This window comes from Terrapene carolina, unplaced genomic scaffold (genome assembly GCF_002925995.2).
Source record: "Terrapene carolina triunguis isolate 2854851 unplaced genomic scaffold, T_m_triunguis-2.0 Scaffold182, whole genome shotgun sequence".
NCBI classification, from domain to species: domain Eukaryota; kingdom Metazoa; phylum Chordata; order Testudines; family Emydidae; genus Terrapene; species Terrapene triunguis.
The window spans coordinates 573341-595919 of NW_020664533.1; the positions used below are offsets into that span (position 1 = coordinate 573341).

General features: G+C 40.2%; 1 protein-coding gene across 2 annotated transcripts in view; it reads left to right on the plus strand.

The window, feature by feature from the left end:
* Positions 1-22579, plus strand: part of LOC113407042 (POU domain, class 6, transcription factor 2) — a 384418-nt gene that overhangs the window by 136289 nt on the left and 225550 nt on the right. The window lies entirely within an intron of this gene.

A 22579-nucleotide genomic window follows, 5' to 3' on the forward strand; every position in this document is an offset into this window, starting at 1 on the left:
AAAAAGTTGAACAAATACTTGTCCAAAACATTTATGGGAAAAAGTAGTTGCAACTTTCTATTAAAATAGCTTTTGTTCCTTCTGTGAAGTAGATTGTGGTAATGTTTAGGTACTTGTTTAACCATATATCAGCAAGCTGAAGTCCCCGAGGAATACAGGTGAGGAACGGAAATGCAAGATGGGTTTTTTGGTTAATTTGCACAAAAATATTGAGTGATATCACATCAAAATGTGGTATTTAACATAAATATTAGGAATCCTCTCCCTTGTTATAGATGTAGTCATCATTTATTATTGTTTATTACTTTATGTGGTAGAAAATAGGTCAGCTTGATGTCTTAGTTGGTAACATTACAACATTCTTGCAGACAGATGGCCTCAATTCTTTTTCCTGACAGGCCCTGGCAGCATGATAGACTGACAGCATGAGCCAGAGAGGGGAAGTGGAGGGTGGGTTGGCTCAGTGGTAAGAGTGCCTGAAATCACTGAGGATACATATGAACCAGGGGAGTAGTGGGGGAATTGGGCTTGGGAGGTAATTAAAGGCAAGGCTATTGTGAATATTTCTGGGGAAGTCCTGGGCATCCTGCACTACTGGAAGCCACTCAGATACTACAATGATGAAGGAAGTATAAGAACCTATATAGAACAGAATAAATTCTTTCCCTCTACATACTCTCTCACACCCTCTCTCTCCCTCTCACCTTTGCCCTCTTGTTCCTCTACATTATCTCCTCACTTTTTCAGATCCTCTTTTCCATACAATAAACAATAACAAAATGTTGAAAACTGCTTGGAGCTTGCCTACACACAAAGGTGCACCATTTCAGTAATAGGGGTAGCTAAACCGCTGCAAGCCAGGCTTAAACCAGTGTAAGTTGGCCATACACATAGTTGCAGTGGTTTAGCTATATCAGTGCAACATCACACTTTTAGTTTGCACCAGTGCAGTGTCTGTGTGTGGACCAGGCCTTACTTGCTTTGAGCCTGATAGTATGCTCCCTGCCCATACCACGTGGCTGAGAGCACTAATAATGCCCATGTGATGCAGCTGAGCCTCTCTAGCTGGACTGTGTTTATTCAGTGCCACTTCTCAGTCTATAGTCCGTTCTCCAATGTGCAAAGTAGGGAGAAGAGATTAGATCAGAAGCAACACAATAGGAAAGACCCAGCAGCATCTTGATCAGCATTGCTAACCCGCATCTAGCATCAGGAGGGGGTTGGGATATATATTACTGGGCAGAAATTTGCAGAGCGACGGAAAGTATTTTGATATGTGATGCTGAAGTCCTTTTACACACACAAGTCATAGAACGTTTCCTCATCTTTCTCCCCTTATCAGTTGTACTGACCTGACGGCCTGTAATAGGATAAGCCAGAGATTTTGGCCTTATGCCCTCAAGCCCAAAAGCCACCCATCACTCTCCCAGTGGAGAACATCCTAAATACAGAAGAATCACGGTAGGGATGCAAAGGGAAAAGTCATGCAGGAAGCCTCATTGTATCCCACTGGTCAGTGTCTGCTGTGTGTTTTCCTCTGTGTCTAATTCACAGGGGATATGAGTCTGTTACTGCCCCCTCACTACAGCACTTGGCTCTTTAGTTAAAGCTGAAGAGCTTTTAGCTCTGGAGGTACCCAGTTCAGTCCTCAGTGTCTGCCAAGTTGGAGGCCATGACATTTGCACTCCCTGCTTGCTATGGGTCTCAGCTCCCTGGTGTGCCACTCTAGAATAGTACATGGGATAGGGGAGATTGTGAGCTGGGTGGGTGGGGGTGTTCAGTGGATAAGTGTGTAAGTTTAACCCTCTGCATGGGCGCCACCTGCTACTACAAGCTAAGTCACACCAAGCTGCTCATATTGGAAGGGAGAATGAATTCCTCCAAGCTCCTCTTAGATCCTTTGTGGAATGCCTGTTTTCTCAGGCTTTTCACAACAAAGGGCATTTAGGCTTGAGCAAGGATCAGATGAGCGTAATAGGCCCCATATATGGATGCAAATAGTGCTATCAACTTACATATTGACTATTATTACATGTCATTGGTATTTCTTTAATACAAAGCAAATGGTACTTCTCTCATGATCACTGGTGAGAACAAATATTTCCTGATATATTACTTCATAGAAATGTCATCAAGGTATGTCACACCAACCACTAAAGGCTATGAATGAACAGTTATGACCAATACTTTTTCCATCACACAGTCAGCTGTAGAAAATCAGGGAAACTTGAATGAAGGATGGAATCTCAGCCATAACTGTGAATTTCCTGGACAATGTTAGTTCATCATATATTTCCTTATAGTTGTTACATTATGAAAATACCCCGTATGTTCTTGATTTGCAGAAAAAAGCACAGAAAGGGGAGAAATAATAACAGAATTCCATGGAAACTAAGGGTGATGAGTTTCTTTGTGCCTATTGTAGCATGGGGTCACCAAAAAATCTAAGTATAGAAAACGACAATGGGCGTCACTTTGAAAACTCATTGTGCCCAAACCCAAACTTAGTTGGGAAAAATCCATAACAGTGTGCCCTTTCATCTCTTTAGAAGGGCACTATCTAAATACTAAGGTTGATAAGGGAGATTGAAACGGGATATGGCCATCTTTACCATAAATCCAGCCATTCATACATGTGCCATAAAACATTTTTAAACATTAAATTGAGGGGGGGGAGGGAACACATTTCATGTGCACTACTGCATATCGCTTAGCACAATGGGTGAGATTCCTGGCTACTCTTCCCAACCCCTTTGCACTTCTTCCATGGTACAAAGAGGCTAGAAAGCTGCCTTAGCGTGGCAGTCGAGAATTTCCCTTGAATATCCCTCTTACCGACCTCCCCGGTGTTGGGGACAGGAGGGGTCGTGGCTGGGGAGGGTACCATGTTCTGGCAGTCCCTGGGTGCATAATGCCCCTTGAAAGCCATTACAAGCTGATGCAATCTGGAGCAGCTCCCAGGTTGTTCTGACTTGCCTTCAGGGCCAGCATCTAGCTGCCACCAGGATTGTGGGGGTGGAAAAGTGTTGGAAAACCACCTTTGCATCCTCAGATCTGGCCCATGGTAACATGAATACTGTTGCTTTGTAATCTTTCTCTCTTGTTGAAACACCCAAAGACATTAATTCCACCTTAGGGAATAATAATAAATCAAACTTTTGCCTGAGTTACAGATGTGCAAAACCCACCTCCACCTGACCTGTAAAATATAAATGGCCAGATTTAAAAACACAAAGCATCTCAAACTCAATCCTTGTACACTTAATTTTGTCCCACGGTGAACTTTCCCGAGAAAAGTTATAAACCACTGAAAAATTGGGTTTATAATGGCTACGCTGATGCAAAGTAACTTGTAGTTATGCAAACAGCTCAGGTATAATCTTAGTACAAGACTGCTGAAAATTGCTAGCACAATTGAAAATTGTAAATACAATGGAAGGGATTCCAGGGGTTGGAGGGTGGGGGGAGATACATCTTTGCATCTTTTTTCAGTGCCATTCTCGGCCTTGCTCAGAGGGGATACAATGATATGACATTGGGAAGAAAACTACCACACCAGAGCCTGCAGTTATTGCTGTGTTGAATGCTTATGCAGCTGCCAGATTGAGCCATTTCTATTCAATGATCATTATATATAGTTTTACAAAGAAAATGCAATGCTTTCTTTTAAGTTGTCCTTTCTGATAGATGTTGTTATGCTATATCTTATTGAATTATATTATATTTCATAACTCTGTTGAAATATTAAGATATTTGTGTCTCTGGTAACTACAGTAGAAGAGAGTGCATATGATACAGCACTGGCAAATGCTACCTGATTTTTTTATTTTATTTTATTGAGGAAGAGGTATATTTGGAAGATGAATTGTACCTAATGAACTAAATTCTGCTCTCAGTTACATCCATCAAGTTAAGAACAGAATCTGGCCTGCTATCTCAAGTGACAAGTAAGCATGTTCAAAACTGCATAATCAAAACAACTTTGGTGGCTGGATTTTATCATCCCAGTAATCTGATTTCCTGCCCTATTAACATTTTAATGCTTGGATATTTTTATTCATAGCACAAAATGCATGCTCTGAAAAATGTGGATTAAAAAGATAATTTATGCATTTCTATTTTGGGAATTTTTGTTTACTAGTAAAATTGTTAATTCAGCCAGGAATGTCTCTCAGGACTCACTCTGCCTTCTTTTCACATCTTGAGCACCGTTTAAATCATTGTTGTACTTTCTGTTCAAACAGTCTAATAAGAGAAGGTGTACTGTTTAAAAGAAAAGGAGAAGGTTGTGTTAGCAAGCGGGGGAAAGCAGAAATGTGACTAAAGTATAACTCATTCTCAACAAATGAATCTCAAATGTTGCAATGTAAATGTAAAAAGCGTGTACATTATGAGGGGCCCATAACGTTTAGTTAATAGACCACCACATTTCATTTGATGAAGTCTCTCCTTCCAGGCTTCTGTTTAAAACAGACCCCAGTGCACACCCCAGAATAACTAAAATGTTAAAATGTCATTCTTCCGCTCTACTCTGCTCTGGTTAGGCCTCTGCTGGAGTATTGTGTCCAGTTCTGGGCACCGCATTTCAAGAAAGATGTGGAGAAATTGGAAAGGGTCCAGAGAAGAGCAACAAGAATGATTAAAGGTCTTGAGAACATGACCTATGAAGGAAGGCTGAAAGAATTGGGTTTGTTTAGTTTGGAAAAGAGAAGACTGAGAGGGGACATGATAGCAGTTTTCAGGTATCTAAAAGGGTGTCATAAGGAGGAGGGAGAAAACTTGTTCACCTTAGCCTCTAAGGATAGAACAAGAAGCAATGGGCTTAAACTGCAGCAAGGGAGGTCTAGGTTGGACATTAGGAAAAAGTTCCTAACTGTCAGGGTGGTTAAACACTGGAATAAATTGCCTAGGGAGGTTGTGGAATCTCCATCTCTGGAGATATTTAAGAGTAGGTTAGATAAATGTCTATCAGGGATGGTCTAGACAGTATTTGGTCTTGCCATGCGGGCAGGGGACTGGACTCGATGACCTCTCGAGGTCCCTTCCAGTCCTAGAATCTATGAATCTATGAATCTATGTTGTACCGTTTTGCTAAAGGGGAAGGCGGAGAAGTGTTGGCTAGTCCTTTCCTCCACTAGTTAAAACATAGGACCCAAATCGTTTGAGTAGTGCCTTCTTCTGGGTCTGATCCAGGATTATTTTACTCATTGGGATTATTTCCATTGATATCAAGGGACTTTGGATCAGGTCCTCTGTGAGTAGATCCACTGGTTTCAGTTGGACAGCTTACAGTGCTAAGTGCTATTTAACGAGAAGCAGAGTAGAAGAATCTAACCCAATGTTAGGAGCTGTGCTGCCCAGGGGGAAAATGTGCAAAGGGAGGGGTTGGGAATATCACAGACACTGTCTCTGCATGAACATTACAGCCCTCTATAGTTACCCTGAGACCCGCAGGATTTCTTCACAGTACTGGCTGTCTTAGAGGGCCTCAGCTTTGCGGGCTCCCAGATCCCGTCCATCAGAGCGGATGATGCTGTCGAAATTGTGAGGTTTCAAGGCTTTACATATGGGAGGGTCTGATCTTCTCCACTATGCTTAACTTGCATTACTGTGGAGGGAAAAGCGGCATAACAATGTGAGCAAAGCCTTAAATAAGTATTTCACATCTAGTTTTTCCTGTATTGCGTTCACGTTACTTGAAAAATGCATTTTTAATTTTAAAAACTGTAGATTATTTTTTTCCTTTTAGAAATATATATCTATAAACATACACACACACAAAACCCCACATACAAATGGAAGTTAAGGCAATGTTTTACCTATACCTGGCACAGAATTTTTCTTTATTTTTTTCTGTGATTGAAATAATTTTTACTGTTGTTTTCCCCATTGGATTGTGTCACCCTCAAGTTATGAGAGTATCAAAAGTTATATTGCAGAACAATTTCATTCCTTAGGCAGAGGTGCTGGCAGCACCTCCTGGCTTGAAGTGGTTTCTATCATATGCAGGGTTTACAGTTTGGCTCAATGGCTCTCAGCACCCCCACTATACAAATTGTTCCAGGAACCCGGTCTTTAGGGCTAGATTGTTGCTGCTTCTTATGCAGCTGTGCAGCGGCAGGGAAGGGAGTGAGGAACCTTGTGCACCATTTCACTGCCTGGGTAAGGACTGGCCAGAATTCCAGCCTCTGCACTGCATGGTCTTGAGAAGCACCTTCCAAGAGCAGCTCACCAGGAAGGAGTAGGTGGAGGAATGGGTCAATTTCCACAAATTTCCCGTTTAAAAACCATTTTGAAAAAAGTTCCAAAATTGTCAGCTTTTGACCATTTTGAAATGAAGAGTTCCGTTTTTCAGTTTAAAATGTATAGTTCTAAAAAAATCAAAATTGAAATTAAGCCATGTCAGAATTACTGAAAAAAAATTGTTTTGCTGGATCGGAACAGAATTTTTTTAAAATTTATTTTCAGTTCACAAAAATTTTCAGTATTTCAACATTTTGTCCCAGTTCAGGAAGGGAAACATTTTCAAAATGTTTGCAGGACAGGAAAACTATTCCCCACCCAGCTCTACTCTTCCACAGAAAGGGCCTGACCTTATGAACACTTACCTGGGAGGCATTACACATGCTAGGAAGTCTCATTATTTCCCTGGGCCTACTTGCATGAGTAAAATTATCTACCAGTGTTGTTTCCAATATCAAGTCGAAAACCAGACCATTACATCACATTGTTCCTCTGTACCAAGGAATAACAGAAAACACCTACCTGCGTCCGTCCTTTTCTTTAAATTGAATTCCAAAAGGAATCCCAATGCTCCCCAACTGACTTCATGCTATCTATCATATTTTAAAAGCTCTACCAGCTTTATTGATTTGCACTAACAAAATATTGAAATCTGCAATAACCCCACAATGAGCTGTGCCTTGAACCAGTTTTCCTAACTGGGAAGGATTTAGAGGATGATTCCAGTACCATGCCATCAATAACCCAGGGATTTCCGCTGCCAGGCAATTGTTGGCAGAGAAGGCTGGAGTGGTATCCTAGATCCAAGCAGTCCCTGCCTCCCCTGCACTGTGAAATGGCATTCAAGGACAATTTGACCCAAAAGGTAACTGCAAAGTTACAACATATGTTAGCAATGAACCAAGAGCAACATTGGAACAAGACACATCCATCAACATCAGATCATACATACAACCAGTTAAGGAGGGTGCAAGAAGAAGATGCTGCATCTATAAGTGTAAATCAGGCTGTGGGTGTGTATTAAGGACTTAAGTCAGTTTGAAACATGCTGCCCAAATTTGTGGCTTCTACGAATAAAGCATCTTTAGATCTCAGATGGGCCATTATATTTATCCTGCATGGCATGCATAAAAAATATTTTTGAATGGAGAGTCTGTATGGTGAATATATAATTAGATAGCTTTTGTGGGCGTGTTTCTGTTCCTTATAGACATGGAAGGATGCCTTTGGAGCCATCCCAGTTTTTTCATATTTAGGAGATGTACTAGATCCAGAATGAAAATCCATGAGAAAACTTAATTAGGGGAGTAAAATTTAGTGCACTTGCCCTACAGCCAATTTTTACATCACAGCAGCGTTGATGTTTATGTTTTTTTCCCCCTCCTAAGTATTAAAAATTGAAGTTGATCAAGTTATGGACTTAATCACATAACAAAATTAGGTAGTAATCTCGTATTTCATACATTCTTAAAAAGAACCAAATATTCTGATTTAAAATAAAACAGCCTAGCTCGTTATTCGACACCTTGCCTGACTCATGGAAGCAGCTCCTCCTACTGGAACCATCCCACTGAAAAAAAAAATGGAACTATTCACTCGAGTAAGGGTCTACAGAATCTGGCCCCTTGTTTGCCAAGTTTTAGCCCAAAGCAAATTTTACAGTCAAGATATAAACTTGTAAAAATGAGGTTTATAATGGAAATGCTGACACAACCTTACCCATAGAGGCGTGAGCTGCACAGTGCTATAATCCAACAGTGCTGTTTTGACAGCAGTTATACGATAATGCAATACAGGCCTGAAGCACTTTTAGCTAAGTGTATCAATATGGACCTAATTTACTTACTACTTCATGGAGTCATTCATATTAAAAATATATTATGCACAGATACCTAGATCAAGACATTTTCTCTCCTACTCGCTTGTATAAGACATATATATGTGAAATTACACAACAAATAAACAGAGTGTTAAATTGCTGAGGTGGTGTTTCTTAAGACTTTTTTGCTGGCCACCCTTTACTGAACAATACCATAAGAGCTATATATCCTTCAGAGTGTTAATATGTAACCAGAACAAACAGAGGACATAGAAAAGGTGGAGAAAAGTTAGATATATAAGCAAGAAAAAGTGAGTTATTGATTTTATTGACTGGCCTGTTAACTTCTGACATTGCAATAAAGCCTTATTTATTTGTGTACAGAAGACTCAATTACATAGATACATATCATTTTAACAACTGGGTTATTTACAGGAGAATTGCAGCTTCATAAATAAAATAGACCTGAATTTCTCAAGCTGATGTTTATCCATTGTTACCATTTAGGGAGTTGTGATGTCCACAGATACTCTTCAGAGAAAAGTAATTAGAATAGCGTTACATGAAATCAAACTATTATAACAGTACAAAGGGGGTACTTGCTATATACACTAAAACGTACAAGAGATGTTTGGTATGACAACCAAACTGAAATCTACAGTAATATTGCATCCTATTTACCTTATGTATGAGGGAATTTACAAGAAGAGTGTTAATTGTACACAGTATAGTACGGGGGGGGGAGGAAACGGGGTGTCTAGCACTTGTTTTCAATACTATTTTAATTGAAAGGACCTTTAGCATGATTATAACTGATGTAACTTCTATTTTTTATTTTTTTATTTTGTCTGGCTTAAATCTAAACTTTTTCTTGTTGAGGCTAAATCCACTGGATGAGCTACTATTTACCTATTTATCTTCGGTTTGCCATAGAATCTTTCTAAGGGAAAATGTTTAACTGAGCTTTTAATGAAACTGGCAGACCGGATGATTACTAACAGAAAGATTTGTTAGTGGCTAAAGGTTGATAGTGGCTAAAGGTTGATAAAAACAACAAGGAGTCCGGTGGCACCTTAAAGACTATGGATACATACATATGTATGTGGATACAGACTAACACGGCTACTCCCTGAAACTTGACACCATGCAAGGCACTAAATTTAGCCGTAAACTCGCACAGATACAGACAGACATCATCTTCCTCTCCAAGTACAAACAGATGGACATCATACCAAATGGACTGAAGGTATATCTGTTAGTCTTTAAGGTGCAACCAGACTCCTTGCCGTTTTTGTGGATACAGACTAACACGGCTACCCCTGATACTAAAGGTTGATAGTAACCAAAAGTTTTCTAACTGGTAGTAGCCTTTTTTAAATGAACCACAAAAACACCCTAATGACTGGCACTTTTGTCATAGCAAGGATAGAGAGAGAGAATTAAACAGGCACTTGGGTGGATATATTCTATCTAGCATCCTGATCACAAGTAGGTGAGCAGAATTTGGCTCTGCTTCAAGGATACAGCAGTGTGGGGAGTTGGGAACAAGGCAGGGAAACACACATTTGTAGCTGCCTGTACTTGAACCATTCTCTGGATTCAGGCCAGGGAACTGTCAGTTTTAGCATCTTTCAGAGGCACTACTTTTCCCCAAATTGTAAAGTTATGTAACAAATAAGTAAAATAAAAAATGTAGGACCAGATCCTCAGCCCCAGTAATTTTCCTTTGTGCCATGTTGATGATGCAAAGAGGACATAAAGTTGTCCTAAGGTGGAAGGTGAGGCTTTCTTCAATACAGGGGAACCCCACCCGGCATAAAGTCCAGAGTATGCAGGCTCTGTGTCACCTCTCCTTACCCACTAGCATAGGGGATGTGTTAGGGAAGGAGATGGATGTGGCTGGAGCATGCTGCATTTGGACCATCCCTGCCAGTGTAATGTCTATTTTAGATTCTTATATGACTCCTGTTATTGTAAATTCTGAGGCTCTCACAATCTTTAAAGTACTTAGCCTCACAACACACTTGCAAAGTGTTATTATCCCCATTTTACAGAGGCACAGAGAGACTAAGTGGCTTGCCCAAGGTCACACACAAAGTCTCTGGTAGAGTTGGGAATTGAACCTTAGTTTCCTGATGCTAAGGTCAGCACCTTAACCACTAGACCATCCTTCTCTTAGGATTGGCTGTTACAAGCTGGAGAACTTCCTAGGAATCTTGAGATTACTCAAAACTATGCCAAATCAGTCCCCATGTACCCCTATGACCAGGGAGGGTAAGAGAGGGTGGCAGAAAGGAGATGGAAAGCACCTTTGCTCCTCATTTCAGGTGTGCCAAGCAATGCTCTGGCATATCTGAGGCTCTGACCCCTTAATTGAATAGAGAGATAAGGCACATAGATTTGCTTTCTTCAAAAAAATTACATGTGGTCCGAGCTCAGATTATACCGTTCTTATCAAAATGCAGAATAAAAAAAAAGAGTATCTTTTTAGAAACCACATTTTCTAACATATGTGTACAAGGAAGTAATGATTTTTTTTGCCCAACTCCAAATTATGTTTAGTAGGCACGTATGCACAGTCTGAGATCTGACATAATCCTCAAAATAAATAATATGACAAATGGAAGTTGATGCTGGTTTTGTGTTGCTGTGTTGTGTAATGGAGTTAAAATAATGACAGGACAATAATATAATAGAATTCCATGAAGCCCTCACTCTACTTGACTGTAAGTGGAACTAAAATCTTAGAAATGAGAGGACAATAAAATAATGCTTTGTAAAAAGGATAAGAGAATAATGTTACCTAAGTCTATTAGTGACATAACACACTATGAATGCACTTAAATTAATAGCATCTTTTACCAGTAGATATTTTTCAATTACTGTAATGCTGAAAAAATAAACAGACCAGTAATATATAAAAAGGGATATAAAAATCTGATTTGTAAAAATCTGATCTCAGGCATTTTCATGGATTGGAAACTGTAGATCAATTTATATATTCCATAGCATTTAATCCCATTAGTAAGTATCATGGTGCCTTCTCTCACTCTTTGAAGAAAGTTGCCTGTCATTTGGTATTTTGGCAAGGCTAGATTGTGCATCTTTTTTTGCTTATTTCCTGCCTGCACAACATGTTGTTACAGAGAGGTCTTGCCATGACAAGGTGTTACTAACCAGGGGATCTTTCACTGTGATACCGCACATTTCATGCATTATGACTGTCGGGGGATGTGCCTGCTATCTGCAAAGCTTTTTAACCCTATACAAGGCTCCCTGTTCCTGAATCCTTCCTCCAGGACTAATCCTATACCTATGGAAGTTGGCGGGAGTTTTGCCATTGGCTGAAGAGGACTCAAGATCAGGACCAATTATAGGAATGATGTCAGAGATTTTTTAACACACTTGCTTCTTTCACATCTTTATTCCCCCACATTTAATCAGTACCGTATGATTAGGAAACACAACTGTAGGAGCTCTCATACAGGCCTTTCGAGTGCAACTCTCTAATAAATACCTTCCCAGATTTTTCAAGCTCGTAGACTGTTCTTTGGGTCTTTTGGTATATTTAACTGTTGGGTTTACAATGAAAATAAACAGCTCTTGCTGCATTTTTAACCTCAACTCAACCAGACTCAAGCTTAGAGCATGAACCCATCCTGCAACTGAATGGTCCTGAAAAGCAGACAAATTAGAAGTATTTGGGAATTCCTCATGAAATACCACTGTAAATAATTGCTGCAATGGATCTGGGACAGTAATAAACAGTCCCAAGTTAGTTTTAGTCCAAAAATTACAAGATCTTGAGACACTTGTACTTACTGCACTTGAAACATTCATAGTTACTGCAGCCACTTTCATTTGAAATAATGGCTCATCCTGCTGTGACACATCATGAGATCTTGCTATGGGTATCAAACAGGTGAGCCAGCTTTATGGAGGCAGTGAGGGTTTAGAAATTTGTGGGTGGGAATCTTCAGTGGTGCATTTGGGGCTATCTATTTCTAATGTAGCCTTTTAGCTTGTAATTTAGGTGGATCTGGGAGCATGGTCTCATGTCTACAGAGCTGCTGCTGTTCCCCTGGCTCTCTGTTAGGCTCCTACAGTATGCATCTCTGTGGGGCTGCTCTTTCAAGAGTCTCGGTAAAGTCTGACAATTGAACAACCTGTAATGAGACTCTTGATGGAGCAGACCCGGAGGGCTGCAGAAAGGCCATAGCAGAGAGGGAGAAATTGTCAAAAACAATGCAGGGATGAGACCAGACGAGTCGACTCAGCAATGAGAGCTGCAGTTTCATAAGCCACCATCACGTGACCCTGGTCCCAGGTTAGGACAGTCTGGTGGAAGTGTGGGGTCAAGCAATTCCAAAAGGAAAAGGAAATCGCTCCCAAACCAAAGTAAAACTTTTTAAAGGTTTAGGAAGGTTTTCCAAAGCTTCTGACTTTTACTTCAAGCATATTTCAGAACTCTTTTTGCCTTCTCATCTTTACTACAATCCTGAATAAATCACAACTTTTTTTAGTGGGGTTCCTTTAGGTAGCTTCAGTGATGAGTAGCAAAGCACGGGGGAGGGGGAGGGGGAGGGGGAGGGGGGAGGTTGTGACACCCCAGAGGGAACTTTGGGAAGCGTTCTGCCTCAAGTATCACACAGGATTTGTGGGAGTTACAAAATGGGAGCATGCCAGGGTTCAAGGTTGGGAGCATGGAGCTGTTTTCCTCCAAAACAGCATGTCACTTGTGATGGAAAACACAACATGAATTATTGCTGTCTGTTCCCTGTCCTGGAATCTCAGCCCAATATCAAATTATATTACCTGCTTGTACTCTTCATGCCTAAACTGATGTTACATGCTGTATCTCTTTAACTTTGCTTAGCATAACAGTGATCTTGCACACCAGAGCTGGTTGCTGTAGTTAGCATGCCTTCTGCTGAGAGGTGGGTCTGTAGGAGTTGTAAATGCAGGTGCTTTTATTGGATTTAAATGTACATTGCATGCCTTATTTGGAGATTCTCTACTAACTGAACCACACTCACTGCAGCTCCCTTAACACATTCACCCAGGATTGGTAGGACACTCAAGTTATTTTATATATTTGCAGCATCTTTTCTCCCTACACAATTTTTTTTTTTTAATTCCAGACAGGATGTTGGAGCTCAGAATTTCACTCGCTAGGTTGAATGAGGCTTGTGGCTCTCCCCCTTGGGAGTGAATCACTCCTCGGAACTTCTGAAAACAAAATATCTAAATCAGGCCAGGCAGTAAAATATTCTTGTACACAGACACACACACCCCATGTGAATGTTTACATATTGCGATTGTTGTATATCAAAACGGTCTGATGCTGGTAGCTAAACCAATAATGAGTGAATTGTACAGGTCCTCCCAGACAAATGGCAGTGCAAGTCTGTATAATGTCCAACACCATCATATAGTCTATTTTGTTTGGGAGGGCTAGAGGTAAGGGCTGGGGCTGGTTGGGGAGCTTGTTACAGGGGGAGGGTGCTTCTGTCCTGTAGACCAAGTAAATATAGGTGTATAAATGCCATAAACATCATAAGGAAATGATAGATGCCAATTAAAAAAAAGGCAAACAGTAGCAGTTGCTCCAAATAGATGTGCTCTTTTTGGCATTTAGTAAGCTTGCAAGAACTGAAAGAAAAGGAAGTTTAATTTAAAGAAGCCTCCTGCCCTGCTTAGCTAGGGATCAGCTGCCCAACATGAAATAATAATGCATTCAACCGTCCATCTTCTAATAAGTAACCTTTATCATCACTGCATTCACCAGCGCTAACAGCAAGCAGTGGGTATGAAATGTTGTATGAATTCAGGGAAAACTGATAGGAGCTTTGTGACCTTAATGTGATTATCTTTGTGCTAATGCATACAGTAGAGAAGAAACCACAACACTCAATATGAAGGGTCCAATTCATAAAAAATGCATGTACCATTAACAGGGGATATTTATGCACTGTAGTTACAAGGTGAAAAAAGTGGAATGAGCCTATTTTGAATAAAGAACATGCTTTTGCAATTATATCCCTTCCCCTTGTCTGCAGTAGCAATGCTTCTTTTCTCACATGAAGCATGTCAAATGCAAAAATAATTGATATAGGGTCTAACAATAAAATGTGTGTTTATTTTATTAAATGATTTCAGTTAGGGGGAAAAAGGGGAGGGAAAGAGATGGAGGAGGAAGAAAGAGGAAAAAGAAGAGAGAGGAAGACGCAGCCCCACTGGACTCATGCTCTGGGAGTCCACCAAAAGTATTCCACAATCCCACAGGCCAACTTCCTTTGTCCTTTAGACAGTCAAGTTTGGTGGACAGTCAAGTTTTCCCACGCTGCGCCACGAACAAAGGGCTAGAGTGACCACATTTTGGGAAGGCACTAGGAAGTTTGGGATATGGGTTGTTGGACTCTGTCCCGCATAATGTGTAGACGCTGGAGCCCCAGGTTGGGACACATGGGTTCAACAGATCCTAACCCAGAGTTACAAATGAGTGTAGACACTCAAGCCCTAGGTTAACAAACCCAGGATCTGCTAACTTGAGTTCTACTAACCCTGGGCTTACATTCCAGTGTACACATACCCTGTGAGATATTATATCACTTTCATAAACGAATATGCATTATTACAAGTCATGTACCTCACAGTGTTTTAGGCCTGATTCAGCAAGGTGCAGAAACGTGTGCCAAGCACGTGACTAGTCCCGTGGATTTCTGTGGGTTTACTCACACATTCCAAATCAGGCATATGCTTTCGTGCCTTGCTGAACTGGAGCCTTTTGGAGAACATGATGTTTCCCATGAAGAACAAGAGGATGAAACAAAGATCTCTGTGTAGTCAGAGGCAAGCTGGATTTGGAATCTGTGGCAGTCTGGAAATTATGCAACAGCTCTATTTACATTTTAAGATGTAGGGGTTTAATTAATTAAATATGAAATTTAATGATAAAATGAGCACATCAGCCCTGTGCTGTTTATTTGGATATCACATACAATTTATTTTTTGCTCTCGTATTTTCAGTTTTGAAGATGCCAGAGACATTTGTGTTGACAGTGCCTAGCTGCATCATCGATGTTTTCAGGGGTAAACTGGGAAAGGGGCAATTGGGACTTTTGGTGCATGGGGAAGTGTGGGAGACAATTAGGAATTATGCAATGAACACCTTAACTGGATGTGCTATTAAAGTGATCAGCTGTGAAACAGCTAACAGTATTGACATTTAAATGTCATTTTATGTTTCATAGTTAACAAGCCATTGATATGAATTGGGCAATTTGCACCCCTCAAAGCTATTGTTTCAAGCTGTCTGCAGTCTCAGGAAGCAACACTACGAGGACTCAATTGGTTCATATTTTTACAGGTTCTTGGTAGGGGTAGAAATATTTTTCTATATGAAAGCTCAGAATCTGGAGCCCAATTTTGCAGCAAGTGGTGAATTCCAGAACAAGTACTATGGAATCATGGACGAGAAAGAACCTTTGATGTGGGCCAGCCCATGTGCTGAGTCAATTTCATGCCTGCTCTTGGTCAATTTTATAACTGGCATTGTAGGAATACAGTTTCTGGCCCTTAAATTAAATAGAAGCATTCCAAGTGTGAGCACGTAACCTTCTGTGAGTGATACATTATAATAATTTAATTTCTCGGCCTGAGTGAAATTTTTACCAGTGAAAGTCAGGAGTTACTCCTCTAAAGTCAGTAGAGTTACACCAGTGCAAAATTGGTGTGAGAGAGGAAAACTAGGCCCTTTGACTGAATTCATCAGCACCTCAGTGCAGATCAGCAGAAGACCTCAAATTTCTCTGCTGCAAATATTGTGATTATTAGAATCATACCAATGACATATAAAGGACCTGTGCACCGTACATAGCCATCTCTTTACTGAGGCTTTACAGGTGATTTGGATGGGAAGAGCCGCCAGCCTATGGGCCCAATCGTGTGAGGTGCTGAGGCAGTGGAAGTTGAGGATGCTCAGCACTTATAGGATGGGGTTCTAAAGAACAGGCTGATTAATTGGTTGGGGATGCTGAGTTTTTCCTTTGGACAAGCTTGATTCTGCTGACCTTTCTCTTGACAATGAAGTTTTGTGTGAGTGAAGTCTGCAGGATCAGGCTAAACTATGGTAGATTTTGGTTTTATTATTATTATTATTATTATTATTATTATTATTTAATTGTTTGTATTACTGTAGGACCTAGGAGCCCTAGTCATTGACCAGGACCCCACTGTATTAGGTGCTTTACAAACAAAATAAAAAGACCATGGGGAGCGAAAGCTCCCTGTGAACAAGGTGGTGGAGGTGTGGACGGGGGATTGAGGAGAGGTCCTGAGACTTGGTTGGAGGAGGTGTCAGCTCCAGGCTGGAAAGGAGAGTCCTGGGACTTCTACCTGCCCCAGCCCTTCTAGGTCCCATTCCCTACTCCCCAACCTGATCTTGAGTCCCAGAGCAGCTGCTTCAGCCCCTCAGGATCCACTCCTCCATCCGCCATCCCACCCCATGTATGCATGAGTTTACCTAAGAACAGAGTTCCCACAATATTTCCATTGCAGGGGCTAGCCCTCTGCTTCCCCTCCCCTGGTTCTGCCTCTCCTGAAAAAGAGAGTCTCTGCCCCAAAGAGCTTACAGATTATGGCTCCATCTCAGCAGAGTTGGGAAAACTCCACTTTCAACACACCGAAGGACTATGTTTTACTTTGCATGTTGTCTGTTTCTGCTGCTACTTGTTGGCAATACTAGATTTAGAGGTTTTTCTTTTTCTATTGATCATATTGTTTAAGATCTAAATGTCTATAGGCTTGGACAATGGGCATATGCTTTTATAGCTATTGACTTAAAATAATGAAATACTCTTGTAAGCATAGATTATATTTTTGTTTTCATAGTTAGGTTTGTAAAATCATATTTTATACATGAGTAGACTGAATCTCAATGGAGTCAGTACTGCAGTTTATTAACTTTGGATATTTGAATATATCACATCAAGTATTTCTAAAACATTTTTGTAAGGCAAAACAGAATGGTGAAGAAGAAACAACCCTGCTCTTACCTTCTGATTGTAAGTCACATTGACTGTGAGAACAATTAAAATTGATTACATGGATAGCAAGGTAGGGTTGGAACTAAGCATTTTAATATATATAGTTGCTTGAAACGCTAGTTTCTTTATTTACATTATAATTCACATGTAGCTGCCTTACTGCTATGGTGAAGTAAAATAACTTTTATTTTCAGAATCTATTTGGCTCTGTTAGTGCAAAACTTTATTATTGTAGTTAGTTGAATTATAAAAGTTAGGCTTTGAAAAATCAACAAAGCCAAAGTTTTCGGGAAAGATATTCCAGTGGAAAGGAAGGATTGTCCAGTGGTTAGGGTGCTAGTCTGGGACTTGTTGGATCTGGATTCCTTGCTTTGTCATAGATCAGTGAATTAGCCTTTCTCTGCCTCAGTTCCCCATCTGTGCATGAGGATAGCAGCGCTTTCCTACCTCACAGGGGTGTTGTGAGGATAAATACATTTAAGCCTGTGAGATGCTCCAATGCTATGGTATTGGGGGCATATAAGCACCTAAGTGTGGTAAACAGTCTAAGACCTGGCTATAACTGAGGATGATTTCATCACCATCATCTCACCTACGGTTAGCAGGTCTTTGCTAGTCTGATTGTGGAACTCTGTCCCCACTGATATCTACCTTGGTTCATCTCGCCTCACTTTTCAAAAACAGTTGAACAAGTTTTTATTTCAAAAGCTTTTTATTAGTAGCAATAGTAGTATTTAGTATCACTCAGAGGCCCCAACTGAGATCATGACCCATAGATGCTGGACAGCCATATAGTAAGAGATGGTCCTGAAGTTATTACACTCTAAATAGACAGGACAGACAGAGAAGAGAACTGAATTTCCACATTGTCACACAGGAAGTCCATGACTGAATCAGGAATTGAAACCAGACCTTCTGAGTCCTGGTCCAATGCCTTTAATCACAAGAATATCCCTCTTATTAAAACCACACTTAGCACCCGGCTAATTCCCTTTCCTTTCCATCTTTTTCCTCTTCTTTTCTTTACTGCCTCTGTGTTTTATTTGGTATTTTAAGAGGGTGGTTTTACATTATGTTTTCATATTATTTTCATTTGGTTTTTTTTGTCATGCACTCCAAACACCTTGACAGGTGAGGGGCTGCTTTAATAATTAATTTGGTATTAATAATAACATTTATTAAATATTAAAACTGTATCTAAGTTGGTGCTTGTGTCCTGGCAGCAGCTCCTGAGACTGTTAGCATGGTATTATTGAGCATGCTCTCTGAGCCGGCCTATGAGAGCGGCTCCACTAGTAAACCTGTGCTCCTGCTCCCCTCCTGTGCACAAGATTATTTCTGTTTTCAAAATGGACCACCCCACGCATCGTCTCTACTCTCCCTCAACCCAAATGCCACAGCTTTCGTGTATCAGGGAGGAGACAAATCACCCCGAATGACATTGGACAGGGTGATCAGTCACCCTCCCTACAAGCGTAATTAGACTCATAGATTCACATAGACTATAAGGTCAGAAGGGACCATCATGATCATCTAGTCTGACCTCCTGCAGATTGTGGAGGAGACAGGTGAGGACACAACCTCCCCTAAACATCATGGGAAGAGGGGATAGCTGACCCAGGTGTGGTACATTATTATTAATATTTATTTATTTACTATTTAAGATTTTCAAAATTGGGAAAGGAAAAAAGGTGAGGCTTAAGAATAATACCTAGCTCTTATCTAGTACTTTCCATCAGTAGATCTCAAAGCACTTTATAAAGGAGATCTGTATCATCATCTCCATTTTACAGATGGGGAAACTGAGGCACAGGGCTGTAACGTGTCTTGCCCAAGCTCACCTAGTGGCAGAGGCCGGAAAAGAACCCAGGCCCCTGACTTGTAGGCTAATGCTTTATCCACTAGGCTACACAGCCTCCCTCACATGAGAAGGATTTAAGTCCAGAGCACTCATGCCATTACTTTCATCCCAGTATCACAGAGTTGGCTAGAAGGCCTGTCCATTCACAAGATCTTTTTCTGTAGGGGCAGAGAGCCTGGTGCACCTGCATATGGGGAGAGACTGTAGCTCCCACTTAGTAGCCGGTCACTTAACACGTGCCGGGTACCCTGCAAACACCAGCCAGAGCTGTTCTCACACTGCTAACCATTTCGGTTATAGTCCCTTTCTGTTGTTATGCTGCTTTATACTCACAGAGGTGTTCTGAGGCTTAATGAATTCATGTTTGTACAGGGCAGCGATATCCTTGTGAACGGACTGTACAGTTGTTGAAGTTGATCTAACAAGAGGCAGTGGCATGAATCCAGACATTGGGAAAATAACACTTTGGCAAATCTTTTTAAAATAGCCAAGGTCCCATTTGCCTAGGGAGGTCACTGAGCCAACAACAATAAAGGGTTTAAGAGCTGCTGAATTAAAACATAGGGGAGAGGACAATCTAGAGCTCGTGTGGAAGGAAAGGCTAGAAATCTTGCTGCTAGATAATGACCTATGAGGCCTTTCTAGTCCATCATCTATGATTCTGTGAATCACAAACAGTAAATATAACATAAGGTACTCTCAGTACTTTGTTTTGTTAGCTGAATTCTTCTAGCATGGCAGAATCTGCCCTGCTAATTCAGGGAAATCATACTGTAGGGAAGGAATGAATCATAGCGTTCTACAAACCTTTTGTGGCTGTATTTTGTGTTCCTGGATGTCTTTGCCGGGGCTTCTCACTGAAGATGATAGGTGGCAGAGAACAACTTCTGTTTGCTTGGGTGATGCAGCGAAACCTCCAATCACCCAGAAATTCTTTCTCTGCCACATTTACTCACTGCTCAGCCAACAAGCTGCAGATTTCCCTCCTGACTTTGAAAGAAAACTTGAGTCTGGAGTGGCTGCAGTAGCAGATAGATTAGGAGATGGGCCTATAAAACTAAGTACACTACATGTGTATGAGAAAAATAAATATGGGCATGAGGGGTAGTCTTTTTGATCCTGAAAAGACAGCATGCATACTTTCATCTGGAGACTGTGTAAGACCTCATTCATACACATGAAATTGTATGCCATTTCAACGAGACTCCTAAACTGTGTCGAAAGTGAGCTGGAAGAACCAGGCACAATATTCATGCACTGGAATAAAAACAGATGCAGCGTCTTGAATAAACAGCCATATAAAATGAATGAAATCCTATTTGATTGCAATTAGTGCAATGCAATAAGAAAATGACATAATTAATTATAATTTAATAGTACTCTAGTTTTATTGTCTGATTTTGTATGACAGCTTTTGTACAAACTGCTTCTCACAGGATTAAATATTTCAAGTTACATACAGTATACATAACAGAAAATAGTGTTCGCTAAATAAAAAATGTATTAAAACACAGACTCACTTCATTGGGAACATTCATGAGAGTAAGTGCTGTGGGATCAGGCCCTTAATTAATTAAAATAGGATCATGTACAAATAGACATTTGGTTGTTGCTTTGTACTTTCTCTGAAGCCCTTCCAGGCGAATTCAGTGACAGGATACAATATTAGGAACTTGTTTCAGTAATATCATAGTCCAAGACAAAGCTCTAACTTCTTCAAGCAGGCAAACAAAAACAGATATTTAATTTTACCTCAGTGGGGGGCTAGTCAGGATCATGGGACCTGAGTGTTTGATGTAATATCATTCTTTGCATACAGCTGTCATATGAAGATAAATAAAGAGCACGCTGATATGTGGAAATAAGCTTAGGCAAAGTGATGTTTATTCATAATGGATCTGATCCTGCAGTCCCTGTAGAGGCAGGAGTCATGCTGAAGGCAGTTTGAGTTTTGCCTGAGTGAGGACAGTGTTATGCATATAAAAACACAGATTGTATACATTTTCACAGTATCGTGCACATCCAGTTAAATTCCGTGCTTTCCAAGCATCGCAGATAATAAATCACACACAAAAAATGTTGTTCCTAAATCTCTTCATGCTCATTATTAGGCAGTTGTTGGAGTCTTGACCAATTATAATAGGTCACCTTACCCTAGTTATTAAATGACAGTGGTCATTAAAATGCCAAACCTATTTTGACAGACTTCACTTTATAAAATGTCAAAAAGTCTGTGTGTTTTTATTAGTTGGTTCCAAATCAATTTAGAAATTTCAATAGAACGCTTGTAAGTATTCCCAAAGCAATGTCCATTTCTGACTTTCTGCATGCACACAAAAATATTACAAATTAATCAGATTTCTACATAATGGCTCTGCACATTTATTGCCTAATCCCATTATAAAATGCTGTTGTGATTGACACATCGCGGTAGAGATAAAAGTCAATTGAATAATATGTAGCAGTCAATTTTATTTGTACCTTAATGTGATGAAGTATTTTTTTTTCACATTTCCATTATTTATAAGTCTGTCCCCTTGGAGAATATATAGAAGAATTTGTTTTAAATGAGCTGATAATACCTTCTTTAAAATTTATAAGTATGACAGAATCATATCCTTTTTTTCCGTCACAGACCATGGCATGCCAATAAACTGGTTCTGAATTGTCTTGCACTTGCTATTCATAGGACAAACATTGGAAAAGGGGATCTTGTTAAGGTTTACTTAGAATTGGATTTCAACCATCCATCAGAAAAAAACTAACAGAACAAAAGCTACCGTACTGACCAGAAATCCTAAAATTGTAGCCAGGAATTTTCTTTATTTAAAACTACAGTGCTCCAGCTGCTGCTTTTGATACTTGCTGTCATTTCCTTCAGATACAGAAACAAAAAGTGGGTCTGATCCTGCAGTCCTCCTTGAAGAAGTTGTGAGTCAGTGTGAGTTCTGCCCTAGTAGGGACTCAGGAGTGAACCTTAAGTTTGAAAGCCTATTGTTGACCATGTGTTACAGTTATTAGGGTTTGTTTGGTGTTTTTCAAATCTCTTCAGTGATCTTCAGCAAAATCCAGATAGATCTATACTGGAAAGTGTTCTATGCTCAGCATGTTTGATTCAAGCACATAGTTAGTGCTGGTTTTTGATTGTCTCAATTAGCACCAAAATGCCTTGGTTATGACAAGCTCTGCTTTACCATATATAATTAGAGAACAAGAAGAAAGTGCCTTTTAGAAGCATGTTTGTGCTCAGTTTTTGTAATGCCTTTTATCATGAGTGCTACAGGTTTCTGTATGTGGCCAAAAAAAAAGAAAAAGAAGAAGAAGCTTTATTGAGATATAAAGTAGATGTGACTTGATTGTGTCCCAGATAATTTTTGCTTTGAGAAATTAGCATAGCTGCTGCTCACCTAAGCATAAAAAATGCAGTTGCCACACACACAGAGTATTCATGTACTGTATGTAAATTGATGTATAATGCAATCCACATTAGCTGAGTTGATGATAGCTTCAGTTTCACTGCTGTCAGATTTCTGTATCTCCCTGAATGAGCTGGCTGGCCTGAATGAATGTTAGCATAATTTATGCAGCTGATAAGTGATTTGAGTGCTT